Here is a 22,691-nt window from a genome sequence, read left to right on the forward strand (position 1 = left end):
GTTGATTAAAAAAGCTTGAAAATTTAATAGAAGGCTCCAAGTATATTGTTTCAAAGGCAGATGAAAAATATTAAAAACCCTTAGTCACAGTTTTTTTTTTATAAGCATTTAAAGTTCAAAAATTGACAAAATATGGAAAAATCACGAAAATTAGCAAATTATTTGAGTTAAGAATTCGTAAAAATTTTTCTTTTTAAATCTAAGATTTTAAAATGTAATACAAGATTCCTTATAGGATAATCTACCTTTATCAAAAAAAAAAAAATGTCTATAAGAAACTCAAATTAAATTTTTATGAGCGTTTGAAATTCATATTTTTACAACATTTGGTATTACTCGATTTCTTACGCAACGATTTTCTTATTTTGTTGTAATTAAAAAACGAATGAATGTAGAACCTTGAAAATTTCACTGAATGTTTATATTAGCATTTTCTATATACTATAAAATTTTGAAAATAATTTGACTCTTTTTGAGCTGTTTACGGACATTTTATGTTATCAATTTTTTAAATTTTTTTTTCTATAAATATCAATAAAATATTATTTGTTTGGTAAAAATGCGTGAAAATTTAATGCAAGGCTCCTGAGATATTGTTACAATAGCAGTTGAAAAATATTAAAAATACATAGGCATAATTTTTTTTATAAGCATTTGAAGTTAAAATCTTGACAACATTTATCAAATTTAAAATTGAATAATTATTTTGTAGTTAAAAATTTATAAAATGTTCAACTTTTATATCTAAGGATTGAAAATTTAAAACAAAATTCCACGTAAATATTTAATTCTGTTACCAAAAATTCTAAGAAATACATAAGCACAGTTTATTTTTATAGTCATTTTAAGTACAAATTTGGACGAAATTACATTAAAAAACCTAGGATAACTATTTTAGTTATTTTGTTGTGATTGTATAATATTATTCGTGGGTACTTGAAACTTCTAAAGTATACTATTATATATCTATGATAGTACCACGGTTTGTTGTTGATGTATAACGCGTTACCTAATGGATATTGTGATATGATTAATTTGAAAATTATTAATAATACTATAGATAAGTATACCTATAATATGTATGTCTAATATCTAGACTGACAAACCGTCTCCGCTCAGAATCGTTTTTCTTATACAGTGATATTATATCATTGAATTCAAATTTAATACTATCCATTATACTGTGACCCACTTGTAACCTACTGTACAGCAGCGCGACATCCACTTACCCACCTTTTTATTTTTTTTATTTTCGTTTTATACACATTACAGACTTACATCAGCTACTATATAATACACCCGATCATATACCTAGCTCTCTGCTTTCGATCAGATAGTTTAAAATTTAAATCGAAAATAACTGTCAACTTGTTATGAAAAAACACCCTGGATAGAATGAAAAAACCAAACATTAACAGTAACGCCGTTACAGTACAACGAAAATACCGTGGTTAAAAGCACGGTGAGGGGGTGAGATGTCCGAATTCCTTCCTAGAAATCCCACCCAAGAGTAATTGAATAATGTTTTACTATTACATTAAAGGTGATAGTTTTTTTTTCTCAAACGTTTTATGTTTTATAACACAATGCGGCGTTTTATGAGACTAATTTAAATGGATATTTAATTATATTATTGTGATACATTGCATACCGCTATAGTGAATGAATACAATATTGCTGATCTATTAATGTTTTATTTATCAAGTAGTTGTTTTTTTTTACAGTAGGTGCCTAGTTAAAAATGGTCATAATAAAAATTCAAGCGTGTAATTTCGATTAAAGATATTTCCATTTTATTTCAAACGTTTTATTAATCGTTGTGTCGCCATTTAATATTAATAATAACAATATTAGGAACAAGAAATCAATAATCTCCATGGTTTTTATTGAGATTGAATAAAAATTCTAATCTCAGTACCTACTCAAATATATTGAACCATAAAATAATATTTCTTATTTTTGGGCATAGGTATAGGTATATCATTATATATCGACTCAAACTAATAATTTAATAACTTACGTATAATATCATCTTATTATTTATTTAACTTTTGAAATTATTTGTCTTTTATTGAAAAACACATTTTGGTGGACACAGAAACAATTAACTTTATTAAAACTGTTTATATAATAATATAATGAGCACACTGATGGTTTAATAACACTTCCTATGATTACTACCTATCCATATTGTGTATTAACACACGGTGATTATTTTTAAATTAAATTATCCATTACCTCAAGCTATTTTTTAACTTCGTAAACAATATTTTTTATGTGCTTTAGGTAAGTGCATAATAACAATAACTTTTACAAAATTTAAACTAGTTCTTATATTAATTTTTATCATGGCGATATTTTTCCATGTTTAAAAAAAAAACTGTGTCGTTGGCATATAAATAATGAAGTAATATAATTTTTATATGGATTTAAAGTGTCATGTATGATAGTGATTCCATTTCACCTAATGTATTTATGGTCTCCAAAGCGTACACAGTACGTATAGTATCATATAATATCATTAAAAGCATATTTCAAGTTTAGACAAAAATCGTGAAGTGGTAGGGAAGATACGCCTATTAACTATAACCCTACGCCAAACTGCAGTGCCGTATTATAAAATATAATATTTCGCTCTTATTTACCTAGTTTTAAAATTTTATTTAATAATAAATGATATTTTATGAGTTCGTCTACTATAATTTATAATAATAATCGAGCGGAGGACTTCCGAGCGTCGACAATAACTTATTACGTGTCAATACAATAATATTAATATATTCCCATAATTATTATTATGAATATTTGTATGTATTAATTTAATATACTTACTTATAATAATATGATGACGACGATGAACTCTCAGGACGGCGACGACGGGTTACTCGGTGCGCGTTTCCTGGCCGTGGTCGACGGCTACGCGTGCGACTGTTATACTACGCGAGCTTCTCGTCGAAACGAGAAAACCGCGATTTCGCACACTTTCGGCGGCAATTGATATTATAATATTTGTATTGTCATATAATAACGATTTCGCCGTCGTCGCCTCACGGTGTCGCGTTGTGAAATCGTCGCGACGACGATGGCTCTGGATGGCGTATTTCTTTGTGATAATATTATATTGTATTATATAGTCTAGCCAGCGGAGATCGTGTGTGGAAGCCAAAATGGAAATAATCTCAGATGAAAAATAAAAACCACTACGATCGGATCCGAAGGAGCACGCTGCAATAATAATATTTTGTCGTCGTCGTCGTCGTCGCTGCCTCCGCGTACAAGTCTACTGCCGACGCGTTCCGTGTCGGAAGCCTCGCGAGACGTGCACGCCGCGTTCGCCCGCCACTTTTTAACGGCCACGCGCGCCGCCCGGCGGTCGGCCAATGGCGCGCGCGCCACCGTCTCGCGGTAACGCCGTCGACATTATCATCGCGATTCCTATGACAAAATAATAATAATATTATATTGGTGGGTAATGTGGGTGTAATATAGCCCACGGTCCGTACGCACAATGTTTGTAGGCATTAATAATACTGTTTCGTGTACCGGATGATGGGTCACCATGATTTTTCCCGTTTAACCGACGCGTGAAAACTGAGAAAACTCGGTCTCGGAGCCGTATGCCGTTACATGTACTCGGATAATTCGCAAAGTTTTTTCAAACGCTGAACGCGATATTATTTTCTGCTTTGAGTGCGACGTGTAAAGTACGGCGGCCTAGGCTGTAAAAAAAGAAAGAAAAAAAGGCTTCCGTCAGACTAATAGCCAGCGTTCGATACCGCGGTTTCTCTGTATTGGGCCTAGTAGTGGTTTAATGGTATACCTATATGATCTATAATACAGATAGGTACCGGGAATATCACGGGCCGATGACGTGTACTCACATCAGGCTACGTGCCTATCCATGGGCGCAAATAGCGTTTGGGATTTGGGGGGGGGGGGCTAAAGCCTTACTTTTATAATATTGAATAAGCTTAAAACAAAACGTAGGAAATGTTTGGGGGAGCTATGGACATTTTTGGGAGGGCTTAACCCCTAAAGTCCCCCTATTTGCGCCTATGTGCCTATCCGAAGTCGGATGGAACCTATGGTTAAATTCCACACCATGTTCGGATCTTATATGCCTTAGAATGTTTGAGGTTCGGACGCTTGTTACTTTTATTTATGAGCAAGAACCTTTTACTAGGTAATAATTATTGAGATCACACCATCCAATTTGTGACGTGTATCATATTTTAGAAAATTAAAAAATGTAGGTAAATATTAACTCTCAAAGTCACCTCTGTCCCACGTCAGTGCCATTGTTGGTTGTAACGAAATTATATAGAAAAACCAGCTTCGACCAAGAACATCGTGGATTTAGATAATAAACCAAATTATAACTATAAAATTAGTACTTTGCAATGTCACTGTGTAAAAAAGTGTATTCCTGTTTGAAAAACCTAAATAACGAATTTTAAAACATAAACATTTTATATCCTAAATTTACTGTTTTTTTTTTCTGGGCTCATTCCCACACAAATCGGTTTGCCACCTTCCCACGAAAAAAATATGAATATGTGTGATCGTTCTATTAATATAATACTTGTATACGCTATTATGTAAATTAGTATGTGAAACAATAAATTATGATAGTCAAAATTTTACAATTTTATGAAAATTACGAACCACTGAGTATACGCGCTTATTGAGTTATAGACCATGATTATAATTACGATTTGAGATGAGGAAAAAAATTAATCGGTTTCATGACTTATGGGCGGCGTTTTGGTTGGACCCGGACATGTGGTCCGGATAGCACTAGCTATGAATAAATTCATCGCGTCTGATCGACCATATCACGATCTGAGGTTTTCTCTCTCTCCGACAGCTGACGCATCGCTAAAATATTCTTCAACCATTGCCGGTTACTCGAAAAAGACGAATTTATCGTAAGCGCATCGTTCATCGTTTATTGCACGGACTGTACACGACTGTTCGATTTGCAGGCACTGTTCGATTTGCAGGCGCCGTTCGCCGACTGTCGCGGTCGTCACTGCCGTAAATTGTGGACGAAAAATTTCCTCCTTATAAAATATAATGTAAGAAATACACGTCTTCCCCCTCGTTACGTTTTTACTGGTAATACGCGCATACCGAGGACGTGGTCTCCGTATACCTACCGTGCAGCAGGTTACCGCAAACCTGTAAAACTGCTGCAGCGACTATAATAATATAATATCGTCTGTTCCATTTATAGATCTCATAAACATGGATAGGACATAACGTCTTATCAGTGAATAATGAAATTATATGAATTGAGGCAAAACAAGTATACCTACACTGAGTACCTGTCAACTATCAATGTATAGGTACCTATATAATCGTGTCATACAAAAATGTAAACAAATGACCTCCAATTATTATTAGTAGTTCGGGACCGAAAAAACACATTAGTCTCAATTATGAATGTCCTATCCATGTTTATTGTTTTTAAGATCTATGGTTGTATTATACAAACTAATAACTGTTGTATAACTACATGTTAACTACATGTTAACTACATGTGTTGCGTTATCATAGTCTAAACTCGCAATTCGTACTTTGACAGTCCCATGATTGTCTGCTGGCGTCTTTATAGTCGAATTAATTTACCGTCGTGCGTAGGTAACTTATTTATAGGTACGTACAAACCTATTTAATTTAACTTGTATGTCGATTGGTGATTTAATTTCATTACGAAATTCTCTTAACTTTTGTTCGATAAAAGTTTGACATTTGATTTTTTTGTAGGTACACAATATCATTCTATTCAACATAGTAATTTAATTAAATTTACTAGTACATTGTAATTGTAATTTTTTTTTTTATATAATATGTAGGTACATAATATTATAATATAATTATAATGCCCTTCCGATGTCACATTCAGAAACACACCGTCAGTAAAATGACATAGTTTAGTAAATGAACGGTATGCAATATATGGTATGAAATTTAAAAATATGTATAGTATACGACAAAAGAATATTTATTTAGAACGATGCAAGATTATAGAATACAGTAATAGAAACCTATAAAATATTTCATTTTTAACAAATTGTCCATTCCCGTTAAAATTTAATGATTTCTATTTTACTCGAAAGAAAAGTTTAATCTTAAATGGATTAGATACGTCATATTTATTTAGTTTACAATTAGGGGTATTAGGTATGTTCTTGTAGTATATTATATTGTTATAAAATAGCTATACGTAATTTTACAATTTAATCAGAGCATATTAGAGTTACTAATAATTTGATGATTTTGTCAGTTACTCATTTCGATTTGTAACATTGAGTTAGTTTTTGCTTAACAAATGTATATTTCATTAAGTGTTGACCATTGTGTGTGGTATTTACTTTAGTTACGAACAAATCGTGTGTTAAAACCGGAGGTGGTCCATAGAGGAGTAGTACAACTTTTCCCATAAAAATTATACAAAAAATATTTGCCCAGGCTTAAGTAAAATATAAAATATGGCAACCCTAGAGTATATTATTATTACAATGCAGATAATTTATTAAACAATTCTCTAATATAAAATGGGGGATCGGTGAAATGTTTATGGCCGTCCACTGAGTGAATCCCAAACACATATTATATATTATGCAAAAACACGTCAATGATGCGGGAATTTTTGTTAAAATTTAATTTTTGGTGAAAGATTTTAACGGGCTAAATTCATATTATTATATACTAGAGGAATTCCCTTGTTATAAAGCTCGGTAAAAATTGTACGAATACATTTTACAGAGGTGCATGATATATTATTGCTGAACACCGTGGTCGAATTTCGTTATTTTGATCACGTATAATATAATAATATTATTATTGTGAGGGCGAGCGTACAGGTAAACGTACCAAACACTCGACATTTGTGACCAATCCTTTGTACACGTATTTTACGATATAATAGATATTGCGTTGCCGGACTGCCCGATACATTGTGTAATATTATTATTGCTTGATGATCACCAATTCACATTGTCAGTTTTTGGCGGATTTTCTAACGAAAAAATTTATTACAATTGTACGATTTCTAAAAATGTGTCATTCGTTCTTATAGAATCTACGAAACACGGATATAATTTGTCGGCAGTAAATTCAATGCAGGTGTGGCATTTGGGGTGATCGTCAGCATTTATTCTCATCAGAAAATAAAATAAATTATTGAGCGAGACCCTTTTATATTGTGTTACCACCAAGTGCCAACAGCCGAGTGATATTATACCAGACAACGCGTGATGGAAAATTAGTATAGTTTAATTATTTATTTCATTAACATTACCACCAGAGATCTGATCCAAAACTGTTTTTAAATTTAACAACTTATTATTTTTAGCACATATTGAATCCTTACCATTTATTCTCGTAAAATAATATGCCACAGCGATTGCTCCCACTGGTTTTTTAATCTAGATCTGCCTCCGTATACTTTGTTTTGTTTTTTTATCTTGCTTATTTTTTTAAGTATACTATTGGTTGGTTTTTTTTTAAAGAAATAAAATATTTCAGTACGGATTGACTTTATAATGTTTAAATAAGTAATAGTAAATCTTTTTTTTTAAGCATTTTGTATCAATTTCTATTTTTAACAAAAATTGAACACTCACAGCTCTAAATAACATATTCAATATACTTAATCTAATTGTTGCTTTATTATTACGGCAATACTGGTGATTTCAAAAAACTTTAAAATTGATACATACTAACTTACTATTAGTAACTATAGTACCTTTGCGTATGTATTTCCATTGACCACTTTCCACAAAACAATACAATAGCGACACTTGAAAATAATTAATAGCTAATCGAGTTTTAGTTATTTTCAACATGACGTATACTCAGTAAATTACATAGGTAAGCTATTGTTTTTATTACTATTGTTATTATTATACATTATATATTACCACCTATAGTGTGAGTTTGTAGTGATGTTTACGAACTGTTCAATTATCAAACCAAATTAAACATAACTTGGGGGAGGGGGGTGTTTGGTTTAGTTTGAAAATCGAACTGACGAAATCAAAATTCGTACTGAACCCCAACAGCATTTTAATATTTCCCAACTATGGTAAAAATATTTTCAGGCAAACAATATAGTTGTCACAATATTTGAAAAAGTTGTGTGAATAATAAGGAATTATTTTAACTACATTTTTTGGCCAAGAGGTTCGCATTTGAAAAATATTTTGTAAAAAAACATTAACAAAACATTTTAATCATATTTTTTCAAAAAACTTTTTTATGGAAACATTATATAAATATCAAGTCAATATTTTTGTGCAACCATATGGTCCAATATTTTGTCATCATGAGTATAAAATATTTATTCAATATTATTAGCCAAATATTCATTATTCAAGCACTCCAAAATATTCACAAAACATTATCATTTCCCAACCCAGACAGCATTTTGTAATGATAATATTATAATAGTATTATAATAACGGTATACTAACACTATTCGTTATTATAATGTTATATTAATATTATTAAACAAAAAATTGCTGTCTGGGAAATGCTGTGTGGGAATTTGATGAATAAACTACCAAAAACGAATACGGAATTTTTTTAGGGTGTAAATTAAATTGATTCATATATTTCGTTATAGTTTTATCAACATAATATATTTATTATGTTCAATATAAAATTTGAGTAGTTTTTAATTATTATAATATTATAATTACAATTTACAATTTACTAGGTCGGTTCGGTATCAGAGTTCGTTAAATAAAAAAAATTTCGTTCGGGTGCGGTTCGTCGTTAAAAATCGGGATTCGTGGCATAGCTATTAATAATGTTTTGTGCAACAAATTGTATCGGATTTGGGGGTGTTGGTGCGGGAAACACGGTGGTTGGCGCGGGTCGGCGTAGGTGTGTAGCGGTAGCAGTGGTTGGCAGCAGCCGTGTCATATAATATTATACCTACCATATTATTCTCGGTTGATTTTACGCGTCGGGCTGAACATAATAATATTATGACAACACTTTGTATAGAACTGATTATGCGTACACATATCCAAAGATACCAATGAATAATATTTTTGCTCTATCCTATAATTGGTTATTTGTGTTTACTATAATAATACATTTTTGTTGTGAAAACATTAAACATTTTAATTATATAGTTTGTACATTTATGACAGTAAAATTGTTATCACATCAAAATATTATATTGTTTCCGATGTCTGTAATAGTGGAGGCCTGAAGAACAATAGGTTTTTAAATTGAGCAACATTAGATTTTTCGATCAATAAAATCATGATTTCAATATAATAGGTATAGGACATAGGTATTTATCTATTTTTATGCTCATGATATTTTATATAATTGACGAAATTGATAGTTAGCAGAGGTATACATTAAATCCAATACTACTCTTGCTAAATTATTTTAGCCCATCGCTCTTTAAATGAGAACACAAAATCCCGTCTAAAATATAATTTAATAAATATTAGTCTGAAAATATTAAGTTGCCGATGAAAGCTAACACTTAAACAAGTTCAATCTAAATACTACATCATACATAATATCTATTTGACCTAGCTTTTAAATAACAAAATTCTATAACTTGATTTACCTGTTCAGAATCTCCCCCAATAAATGTATGTATTAATGATTTGTTTAGATGCATGTAATTTTCCTCAATGATTATTAGGTTGTGTACCAATTTAAGGTCTAAAATAAATATTCATATTTATTACAGTATGCAGTCTACAAATCAAAATAGGTACAAAACATTCTTGAAATAATTTCTTTAAAAATACAGTAGGTAATAAAAAATAATAAAGAGGCTATAATTCAATATATTTTTTATAAATTCTATTATTTTAATACATACCTATTGTTCACAATCAATTTACGTGTAATGAAAATAATTGATGTAAACTTTTTTCAACCTCAATTGAAAATAAAAATTTATTATATAATAATATCTAATATCAATAAATGATTCTACTTGTATAATACCTATTATATTTTGAATTAATATTAGATTTCAAATTTATATACCTATTTATGGATATTATATTGTTATGAGAAAAACATAGATGAATGAATATTTTATACTGAACGAAAACATTCGGTAAGTTAAGAAAGTTAAGTGAATATGGTAGGTTTCCCACTAAACTTATTACTTTATGTACTGAACAGTAAACACCATGTGTTTTACGAGTTAAATAAAGCTTAGTAAGTCTTTGGAGATACCCGTGTTTAGTAGTCCATTATTATATGGAGAATTATAACGTATTCACAATATATTTAAACTATAATATGTAATATGTATATTACATATACATTTAGGTATACTTGTACATGACTTGTAATTTGGTGTTCCTTATAAAAAAAAAATGAAAAACTATATTTATCATAATATAACATAAAACATAATCATTATGGATTTTAAACATAATTTAATTAAGTAATAAATTTAGCATAATATTCATAATATTATTTTAGAAGAAATGAATACGTGCGTGACATTGTCTGATAGAATCATTTTTTAATTGTAATTTGAGATCATCAAAGAATGAGCATGTGCCATATAGGTTTTACATTAAAATGTCTTGTTTTTTTGTAATATTTTATGGTATTGTTATACCAAATGGTATGCATAACATCGTTTATACCAATATTTTTAAGTAGCTCTATTTACAAATTGGAATCGTGACTATAATATGTAAAAGAAATATATTTTTTTATTCTTTTTTTATAAGTTAAAATTACTTAATTGTGTTTATAATTCTATGTTTAATCAAGATGTTTTTTAAAAATTTTAACAATTGTTACAACATGTGAATCACATTATAAATGTAAATAAATTATTTAGTTATTTTGTAGTTTATAGAAAGAACAAAATTCAACAATAAAATATCTGCTATCACCCAAATTTTGAACTCGTAAGTATTAAAAAACTAATATAAACTAACTAAACCTAATTTTTACTACACGCTTAATAGCCAACTTTTTTACAGATTTTTAACAGAATGCATTATTTTTGAATGAAAATTATTTTTACAAAAACAACAGATTTTTATAACATATACCTACACTTTTTATTTATTTATTTATCATAATTCATGACTGGCTCGAATACAGCACAAAAAGATATTTCCATAACTATACCAGTAATATACAGCAATATATATTATACTATTTTGCGGTATTATATTATTATGATTATTTGTTTCTCAGAGTGCTATTGAACCAAATAATACAAATAAATACAAATTATAATATTATTTTGTCAGGAGATTTGAAGTTTATAAAAAGTTTTCATAACATATTTTGTGTATCTATAGTATACCTATGTATAGTATAGTGAAAAACACTAAGAATATAATTAAATGAATTGTTAGTTACGATTAACTTTTGAAATTTTTTTTAAGTAATTAATTAAAAATAAAATATACCTTTTAGTGAATTAATTATAATATTTTAGTTTATATTTAAATAAAAAAAAGGGGAAGTAGGTAACCGCTCTACTGTACAGTAGAAGTCGAGTACTTCGTCATTAAGTAGGCATTGTAATGGGTGTGTTAAATTTTAATGCAACGATAAATCATAATATTGTATACGATGAAAAAAGATTTTGAGCAAACTCCGTCTAAATTTTGGTAACCAAGGTTACCAAAAAATTATTTTAATAACAATATTAACATTCAAACAAATGTCTATATTTTTTTATTTAGTTTTTTCTATCTATTTTAAGATGTAGGTACTGATAAAATTTTAATTTCAATCTCCTAAAAATAAAATACCAAATAGATCTAATTTTATACTGACAACCTCCATAAAATTTGATGACCTAAGCCTTTTTCCTACTGGAAAAAGGGTCTACAGCCAAAGATATTTAAAAAAAAAATCTCGTTGTAAAATCAATATTTTAATCAGAATTTTTTTTTTATTATTATTTTACACAATAATATATACAATCTGTACATTTATGCACAATTAGCATATTTGATAAGGGTTGAATACATATGAAATACGTGATAAGAAGCCGGCTACTAGTGGCATTTGACTGGATGTTGTCTAACTATATATTATACATACTGATTTTTTTTTTCATCTTTCATATTAGATATTAGTTCCCTAACAATTCACGACACCAGCTCCTTTTTAAACGACGCCCGGGAACGCCAGATAATGTTTGGGTGGATAGGTTGTCAATGAGTGGGTTTTGGTGTGTTTGTAGACGGGCATGAAAGATTTTGTAGAGAAATTGTTGGAGACCATATAGGTTTGAGTAATGTTTTATACAAAATAACTTTAATTTTTAAACTGGGGTGTTTATTATCTGTGAGTAGAGTTTGTAGCCTTGCGAAGATGGGCGTTTAAGGCAAGTCTCTTTATACGGATATGACTATTCCAAGTGAGGCGCTTATTCAAGGTTAGTCCTAGATATCAAACTGTGTTATGTTAATAAACATTAGGACAAATGGAGTGGCATAGAGTGAATGTTGTATGTACTGACTTATTGGGATTAGGTTTAATGCGGCAATCGGTGTACCATTCAGATATTAGATTGAGATGAGTTTGAAGATTTGCTGAGACAGTAATAGGGTTTTTATCAAATTAAATTATTAGAATTTAAAATCGAAAACCTATTATTGATCCTTTCTTTAGTTGAAATTAACTACGGTGAGTTTCTTTGAATATCTAATAAGTATATGAAATCAAATTAAATGATATTATAAAATTATTAATTAAATTGCAAGTCCTGCAATATATAGGATAGGTACATTGATAATTATAAGATTACCATGCGATAATAAATCTTTGATGCGTGGTCAAAATGTGTTAAGTCAAAAATTATGAATTTTCAGTAGGTATACTATAGGGTTTATTAAAAGCTTGACATTTTTTTTCAAATATAAAGAAGTCAAAACATGATTTTTAACAAAACATGACTTAAAACCTTTTGACCGCGCACCAAAGAAATATTGTTAATGAAAATGGTTTTCATCACTGAAAATAGTGAGCCAAATACAATATAAAATTGTCTATCTGGTAAGTTGATCATAGTTTCTGACTACTCTATAGTCGTACAGACAGTTCTTTATATTTTTGAACCAATGATCACTTCTAAATTTTGTAAATTTTGTAAATGAATATTCTATGCCTTGTACAATAATTTCTTCCTCTATTTTCAAAGAAAGCCATTTTGTAAATGTTGATAAAGTTATACGACATATTATACATTTTACATAATATTAATTTATATAATAAGGAATACCTATACTACTATCGTAGCTCACAACGATAAGCTCTGCATAATTAATGGTTCTATATGAGTTGAAATCATTAAACAAGTGGTAAGAAGTATATTTAGCCGAAAAAGAGAGACAGTTATTTTTTACCTATTAAGTGTTTTGCTGATACACTGTTTTTCGTCATTATTAATTACTCTTATAGTACGTCACAAACAAAATATTAAAGTTTTGTTTGGTGAACCGCCAACTAGTAAACGTGAAACAAATAGAAAATAACTCTCAGAAACGCTTAGTTAAGAAATAATGCGTGAGAAATATTTGAAGCTATAAATTAACTGTTTATTTAAGTTAGGTACCTTTACAGTGTATACAACGAACTTTGATGTGCTATGTATATTTTTTTCGACTTTTAAAAATAAGTAGGTATAGTCTTTTGAAACCTACAATATTATTGGGAATTTGATGTTTGTATAAAAATAAAAATTATACAGCGAAATTTAGTATATACCCTAGGATACAATGTATTATCAGTGTTATCAGAATTAAATTGTATAAGTTAATCAAATATGATTTTTCTAAACAATGTTTAGAAATGCATACTTAAGTAACCGTTTACCATCTGTATTCGTATTAAATTTATTTATATATTCCACATAATGATATTTTTTTGTCCATTGTAATTTTGGTTAGTAAATACTTACAATCAATAAAGTTGGTAAACTTAATCTTAAGGAATAAACATCGTTATTTAAAATTTTTCTGAAAGAGGTGTTTCGAAATATAAAAGTTATTCTAAACAATCTAAAGTCTATTATACTTTGGTTACTGGTAGGTTATGTAGTGAATGTTATTTTGCTTTTATGAAGATGTTTTTATTTTTATTAGGTACGTGCTTTTTTGTACGATTTATTTTTTTTTTATGCATTGATAGTTGTAGTTTTTCAGAAATATGCAATATAATATTAAAAGATAGGGCGATATTCCGGTTCGAAAGTATTTTTTTTTCAGTAAAAATGTATTATTTATTTATTTGTATTTTTTTTACCTATACAAGAAAAGCGATTATGTTGATTTATTTATATTTATCTTAGTATAAAATACTAATGAGTTGTAAAGTAATAACAACTTATTGAAGCAGCCAGTTGGTACAGTGAGTCTATATATACTTCTAAAGGTCAAGGCTGTGCTAAGCATAATTTTATATATTTTTTTTAATAAATACTAAAAAAAATGTTGAGACAGTTTGACCTAGAATACCACCCTTTTGAATAATATGCTTATGATACTAGTATGTAAAATATAAGTTCCATATTGCATAAGACAGTGCATTAATATTATAAATGTAAACACTAATGATTATTGATTTTAAGCTTTTTACTTTTAAGCTTAGCTGGAGATACACTAACATTTAAAATTTTAAAAAAGTTTAAAAGTTATAATTTTTATAGGTACTTACTTTCTAAACTATATAAAGAATTTGGTACAAAACGGGTTTCTTCTAAGTCTTTTTTAGTTATTCAATATATTATCAATAAGTATACTGGGAATTTAAAAAATAACCTATATAAAGTACCATCTGTGCAGCCCGATTTTCAATCGATATAGGGGCATTATGAAACTTTTGGTGCACTCTTTTCTATCAAAAAACGTGTTCACTAAAAAAAAAAAACACCAATGTTAGTCAATATTCTTTGCTCTGTACTGGATTTAAAATGTAACGAGTTCCTAAAATGTATTAAAAGGTAAAATCTCAATGCTGTAATATTTTTGGCAATATTAACTTTTCAATGTTTCGTAGACGGTATTAATCGTGGATATTTTTCAACAGGTTATTTTTTCCAAAACCAGACATAAATCTCTTTTGTTGACAAAAATGGATCGGTTTGCAACTCGCATAATTCAAATTGAAGTTAAGCAACTTGGTTTTAAATTTCAACTACCATAGGGTTATTAAACAAATTGATTTGAGGACGCATTAGATCAACTTCTTAAAATTATCTTTCGAAAATTCTACAATTATTCGTTTAAATGGGTAATGAAATGTTCAAAAGTAAACTCGTTATTAAATCATATTTTTAGATCTTCACAACATGGAAAATGTATTAATTTCTTTTCAACAATTACATTTTTAAAAACTACCATTTTTTCTGAATCCATCTAAAAACCCAATATTTTGAGAAATAATTTGTATTTTACTTTTAAGTTGTAAATTAGTTTATATTTTAAATTTTGAGAAATATAAAGCACGGGCCAGAGAAAAAAGGTACGCGGGCGGAATACGGCTCGCGGGCCGCCATCAGTTGCACATATCTGCTTTAAATTATGAAATAGAATTATAGCACTATGAAAACTCATTTAATGAATAAAAATTAATAAATATCTAACAATTTATACCGGTTTGGGGTGCATATTATTATTTAATGTATTGGGTAGGTAGGTAGGTTTTAGGTATATGAATGCCGGCAATCCACATGGAAACTATATACAAACTATATATTATAATATATTCATGTAGTATGTATAAAACTGTGTATCAAATAACTATGTATTTTAATACTTGCTCATTATATGTATACGATTTATTTTTGAAGCCTTCATGGTGTGTGTCTGATGATTTATAGTGTACATTTTGTAACATGCCACTGTATCGTACTGTAGTGGATGTTTACATATGTATGTATTAATTTAACAATATGAAATATTGATTTTAATGAAAAAACTGATCGATTTTATAATGATAGTAACTGTTATTCCGTCATAAATTATAATATTCAAATCTGAAATACATAATAAATCAGCTATATTATGACTACGTGACTTTAGTGCTTTACAACTCACTTGGCTACTGATTTTCAATGAGTACCTAGCTGATTTTACCATTGTCTATTAGTATATTATAAACATAAGATAATACGCTTTTACGTAGTTGTGGTGATCGTTAATATGTAAAGACATTTATTTAAGATAATAATCATCTGTTGATAGAGCACAATTATATAATATTCTAAGATGGATAAGATTCGTGAATTTAATAATTGCTACTCTAAGTTTAAAAAAACAAGTTTAATAATATAATATATATAGTTTAGTATGGAAAAAATTATTAACAAATAACTTAAATACTTAATGTTTTGTTTTGTTTTATGTACAATACTTATATCCCAAAATATGAAGCAAATCATTTGTAAGTACTGAATTTACAATATAATAAATTAAGGATTATAGAAACATGATTATTAAATACCTAATAAGTTGAACAATTAAGACTAAAACGTGTAAGAAATTATCCAAATGACTTAAATTTTGACAATGAGTATTCTGTTGGAAGTTTCGAATGTAACAATACAAACTGAATTTAAATTTGAATTCACATACCGACATTTCTGTGAAAGGCGCATCCAAAGTCGTGTGATTGTAAAAAAATAGCTGAATTTACTTTCTTTATTGTTGACATTTTAGATTTGCATGACATGATGAACCACAAAAGTGTTAGTGCTTTTAAAAGATTTGGTGACTACTCATTGTATTCTGCGAAATCTGTTTTGCAGGAAATAAATATTTCATTCAACAAACATATAAACACATACAAGATACGGAATGTTTATTGTTTTTCATATAGTTTTCACCTGTTGAACAAGAGTTGTAAACAGTCAGTGAATAATTAAACTGTTGTCACGTTAGTACTTCTAATAAAATAATGTATATGATTAGTATAATAGTATGATATTAGTATAAAATTTGAAAAGAATTTTTATTATTTATTATAATAATTAATAAAATATTTTTAAACGTTATGTATTCAAAATAAAATATAAAAGTAAGTACTATTTGAATTATTTTTTCTCATAAATTCAATTTGTAGACTTATATAATATGACACAATACCGTCAAGGTCAACACTATTATTTTTAGCAATGCATTATTTATTTTACTAATTTCGAATTAATTAAAATGAAAACAGTTTAATACCGAAAACGTTAATAAATAAACACAATATTTTCCTTTATATTTAATTCAAATACAAACAGTTTAGAATTTTTTTCTTTTTCGATGTATTTCCATATATTTTATTATTTACTTCTTATTTTGGTTACCTACGTAAAATCTTCTTCGGTACATGCACGTCGAATTAAACTGGATTCCGAGTGAAATCTGACCTTAAAAATTATTAATATCATTTTAACCACGTTACGATCATAAAAAAAACGTAACATAGGTACATTTTATATTTTGTTTATTTCAAAAGAAAAAAATGGCGTTTGCAGACCTACCGAACTCACTGAACTCATCTGTAAAACTAAAGTGAACCCATCTGTAAAGCATTACTGATATACTAATATATAATAATATAAATTGCGATTCCATTCGTAAATGTAGTGTATATGTAGTTGTAGTATAGGTACCTACTGCAGTTAACCTTTCCGATTGCAATAATAATAATAATATAAATTAATATATATTATACAGGTATAATATACAGGTATTTACATCCTATCTTTGTCTGAATCATTTGAAAAGTTTTGAAATACCATATGTCATATGAACATATTATAATTTATAATTACGGTTACTTTGATTTGAACGTACCTATATACCTACGTCGTACGTATTATACACATAGTATTTAATGTATAGCTGACAATTTGTTTCGGAAAAACATTGAGCGCTGAACTTCATTGTGCAATCATCTTATTATAATATTCATTAATCATTGGGCGAGTGTAGGTAGGTAAATATAAATATATATATATATTTTTTTTAAAGGAATCTTATCCATGTAGTAAAGCATTTAAATAATAATTGCCCTTTTAGTAAATAATAATTATAATAACGTGTTTTTAAATGTACATATTATTCTCTTTTGTGTTAGCGCCTATTGACGTTTTAGGTACTTAACTGTTTTCGAAACGCATTTATTTTGTATCAGTCGTTCGCATAGTATTCTGTCACTCTTACGCGTTCATTTACTAGCCAATTTGGATATGTGTATGAGTGGAGACCAACCGGTCGTTTTTTCATAATACTCAAACTTATTACGACTTCACCTCGACATTTTGATGTTAAAAATAAATTGATCTTAACTTATAATAATAAATTTCATGCAACCCCTTTCGTGGTGTTATAAGCGGTGGCTGATTAATTGAATAGTGGACCAACATTTTACACAGGGTTAGCTTTATGCCACTCCACTCCGATTATATAATTATTACCTAATTTAAATACTTACCTATAACTGAAGCTCGGGCTTACATGAAAATGCATATTTCAATAAATTTGACCAAGAACGACTCTGATCAAAAATCTATATGTGTTGTGTACCTACTTATAGATTTTAATGCTAACGTTTATACTTGGGGATACTTTTATAAAATAATTGCATTTTGGTACCTCTTGTATTTTATTTTTATAACTTTAATTCTATGATTTTTTTAGAACTATAAGTTTACGAGTACCTATACTTTTAAAAACAATATGGACATTCTATATAAAAAAAAATATATATATACTGTGACCAGTACTACACTCAAAACTTATTAAGCTACTTGTTTGAAATTCTATTTTTATGTATCGAAATTCTCAGAAAAGTATTCTGCTTAAGAATATGGAAAAAAATGTATGCTGTCATTCAAAAAAATAAAAATTAAACAATAAAAACAATAAACAATATTATAAACATTAAACATGTAACTTTTTGTCAAAAGTTTTGTTTTTTTGTTACTTCAAATTATGTAAAAAAATATGTATTTTGCATTAAAAAACCTAAATCATTTTGGAGATAATGAGTGTTCACTGTTAAAGGAATCAACCCGGGTTTTATTTCCAAATTTTTAATCACATAGTGTATTACTAAATCCGTATATTATATAACCTACCTAGTTTATTTACACTCCAACATGCGCAATATAATCTCGCATAATGCTGTGAAATATAGTTATTTTGGTTTTTTCCTCAACTACGAGAGGTTGTTGTCCTTGAATATTGTATCGAGGATGTTGTCCGTTATGTTGGCGTAGATATTGTCAAAGATAATTACAATATTTTCTGGGGACAAAATTATATGATAATAATTAGTATTAAACTAATCGAATGCAACTGAATATAATTCATTTATTTCGGTTTTACTAAACGGTTATTATAGTAAAAATTAGACACAAAAATCATAGATTTTTTTTAATATAATGACCGTTTTCATAGAATAGATTAAGGAAAAGCAAATGTAAATGCACTTTGTAAAACACATGTATGACACTTCAATATTATAATTGGTGCGAGCAGAACGGTTGGTACGTTCTGGTAAAATGCGATCATTTATGCTTTTATAGTAATACAATACGTTTATGTTAATACGCCAATACTAATTAAAAGTGATAAGTATACACCTATATTATATGAAGCAAAATATGATGGATTTTGAACGCTAAAATTAGTAATAACAAATAATTATTATGAACACCAATCTATTGTAGATACTTATACGATTATAGATGATTAGACAGATTAGTTAAATTATAAAACATGTATTGTTTTAAAAAATTACTACTGTCAATTTAAACGGATAAACTAGGACATTAAAAAGTGAAGAGTAGTTTTATTATAATTTTTTTTTTATTAAAACCGTGTGTGAGCATTCTAAAATAATATGTTTATTAAGATTGTATAACCAGAAGAGCACAATTTACCTATAAATATTATATAGTTGTGTTGAAGTTTAATGATTTAAAAATATAAAATAAATTACCCAACTTAAAAATAATTATTACAACAAAAACCGACACGAGACGATAACACACGCATAAGAATATTTTACTTGGAAAACCTTATACATTTCAAGGAAAACGGTCGATAAGCAATTTGAATTTTGGCGGTCGTCTTTTGAATGTTAAAATGTTACATCAGAGCAAACGAAAAATATATTTTGTTTCTATTTACTATATACCTACCATGGATTGTGTATTGTTTATTTTATCGTGAATACATCATACTGCAACACGTAACACGATAATACACGTTCCTTTGTGATCATGTTTACTTGAAAATGTTTAATCCGATTAATTATATATATAGCTCTAGGTATAATTTTTAATCTCATATTCTGAACAACACAACATACACCCAGTAAGTTAATCCCATAGTTTATATAAGTATAATCGTTTTATACTCGTTCGTTAACTTTATTAACTACAGCAAACAACATAAATCATTAAGATTTGTTTGTAATTATTCTAAAAACTTTGAGAATATTATCAGGTTACCCGTATGCACGAAAAAAATCTAATCGCATGCAAACTAATAACTTGATATAACATTTTGTTTAAGCCGTGTCAACCGTTTAATAATTGCACTTATTACTAAAAATTAATTATAACGTGTTTTATAAAATAATTAACAATTTACTATATATTATAAATAGTTAAATTGAATGTCTTCTTTATGGTAATTCTAGAAATGAACTATATAGTTTATAAACAATGCTATCAAGTAGTACTAAAAATATAGAGAAAGACGTTTGTTCTTCAAGTCACCAATTTTAAAATTGTTTTGAAAATAGATCAACAGTTATAGACAATGTCAGTTAGGCAAATGGTTTATCGCTTATAATATAACTATATAAGTGTAGAACGTATTTCACTTTATTTTTTGCTAATTGCGTAGGGTTGAAATATATACCATACAGATTGTTGATTATATCACTTCATTTTTAAACGATTTTGGTATATAGGTATACCATATAGGTACTAAGGTACTTCTTGATTTTAAAATATTGTATCTGAATATAAAATCGGTCACAGGACTTCCTCACATTATGGAGTCCAATAAAAGAAAATTCCATTTACAAACTAAGTAGAAAACGTGAAGTGGTAGACCTTTTTATTCAAAATATGATTGCATATTATGTATTTGTAACGCAACTTAAGACTATAATGGAGTATACGAGTGTGAATATTATGTATAATTATATATACACTATACATATAGAAGAAAACTCACATTTAGGAGGTTAGATCTAAATCTGACTAAATTACAGTACAAAGCGGTTATAGTTGGCTTAACAAGTTTTTTTTTAAATATTATAGTTTCAAAACAAAATTGTAAAACAATTTAAAAATATATTTGTTATTATAATATAGTTATAACTTATAAAGTACCTATAAAAATTACTATGAATTATATGAATTCAACTAAGACCATTCCAATAATTGTATATTATGTTATTATTTCATTATTACCATAACAAAAATTAGAACAAAAATTTATTTTAATGTTATTTTTCATCGTTTTATTTGCAAAGAAAATATTCGTTTGATAAACCATTAAAGTTTTAGCGGAAAATATATTGTTTTAAAATTTTTTTTGAAAACAAAAAAAAATGAATAAATATAATAATATAACTATAGATATACTTTTTTCATTATTTAAATATACCATCCTTAAAAGTAGCCACATTTCTAATTAGCTGAAATAATTACTAATTTATATTATGACTGACTTTTAGATGATTTACTAATAATACGTAATAGGGGGGTATTGGAGTATGTATAATAAACTGAGCCGTGTAAAAATTAATGTTTTTATTTTATTATTTTTCAATTTTCTTCACAAAAACCTAGTCTGATAGCTTTCAATTTTCTAAATAATCGGTTAAGCCTCAATAAATATAGAACGTGAAACCTTTTTATTTATTTTTTTTTGGAGAACGAAATTGGACCCATACAGTGTACACAGAACATTCTAAGTCAAGCATAAAAAACAAACAACAATAAAAATATCACGAGTAAAATAAATGGTTTTTTAATCTTCTATAAAAAAATCTTAAACCTCTTTTACAAGCAGTAATAATACTTACATTGGACTATCGGGATAAGTGACATATTTAAAATATGGTTTTAAACTGATTTTTATAAATATTGCTATTTAAACTATTGTATGAGATGGTATCCCATGAATTAGAGTAGATCTACATAGAAGGATAATAATATATATCGAGTTTAGATTTTGGTTACCACTTTCGGGTTTATAACTTAATGTTAGATTTACTAACAATAATGAACAATTCGACCTTTATTGCATTTGATCTGTCGTAGTACGTATGATAACTAACAGATTTTAAAATTTCAATTTCAATTTATTTGACAAAATAATATTTTTTTATATTCATATGCCATACGCAACGTACGTGTCGAACATTTTTACATTTTAACCTATTATTTATTTTTCATAAATACATTTATAAGTTTGAATACAAAATATGCATTTGAATATAACATATATAACTCAGACATTTCAATGTATTTCATATTAGCTTAAAAACTAATACAAATATTTCAATAGATAAGTTTATATTTTATAAAATTTACTTTTATCTATTTTATTTTAATTTATAAGCAATTAAAACACCCTATGCTTGAATATGGTGCATATATAATTTAGTATGTAAATGTAATTTAATATTTTATT

The 22,691-nt window shown here is 27.8% G+C and overlaps 1 protein-coding gene across 5 annotated transcripts in view; it reads right to left on the reverse strand.

The window, feature by feature from the left end:
* The window catches only part of LOC100160390 (nitric oxide synthase, salivary gland), a 98,848-nt gene extending 81,330 nt beyond the window's left edge, over window positions 1–17,518 (reverse strand). For 2 of the 5 annotated variants that reach the window (XM_029488059.1, XM_029488056.1), the window contains exons 1-3: window positions 4,666–5,017; window positions 3,508–3,719; window positions 2,833–3,435 (exon numbers count right to left, since the gene is read on the reverse strand). The gene's annotated coding sequence lies outside the window, so the exon portion shown is untranslated. Of the gene's footprint in view, window positions 1–2,832; window positions 3,436–3,507; window positions 3,720–4,665; window positions 5,018–16,610; window positions 16,862–17,333 lie in introns of those variants that run through there. The other 3 variants (XM_029488057.1, XM_029488058.1, XM_016808483.2) reach the window with 3 other exon arrangements.
* Window positions 17,519–22,691: the final 5,173 nt, after the last annotated feature.

This window comes from Acyrthosiphon pisum, chromosome A1, assembly GCF_005508785.2.
Source record: "Acyrthosiphon pisum isolate AL4f chromosome A1, pea_aphid_22Mar2018_4r6ur, whole genome shotgun sequence".
Lineage (NCBI taxonomy): Eukaryota > Metazoa > Arthropoda > Insecta > Hemiptera > Aphididae > Acyrthosiphon > Acyrthosiphon pisum.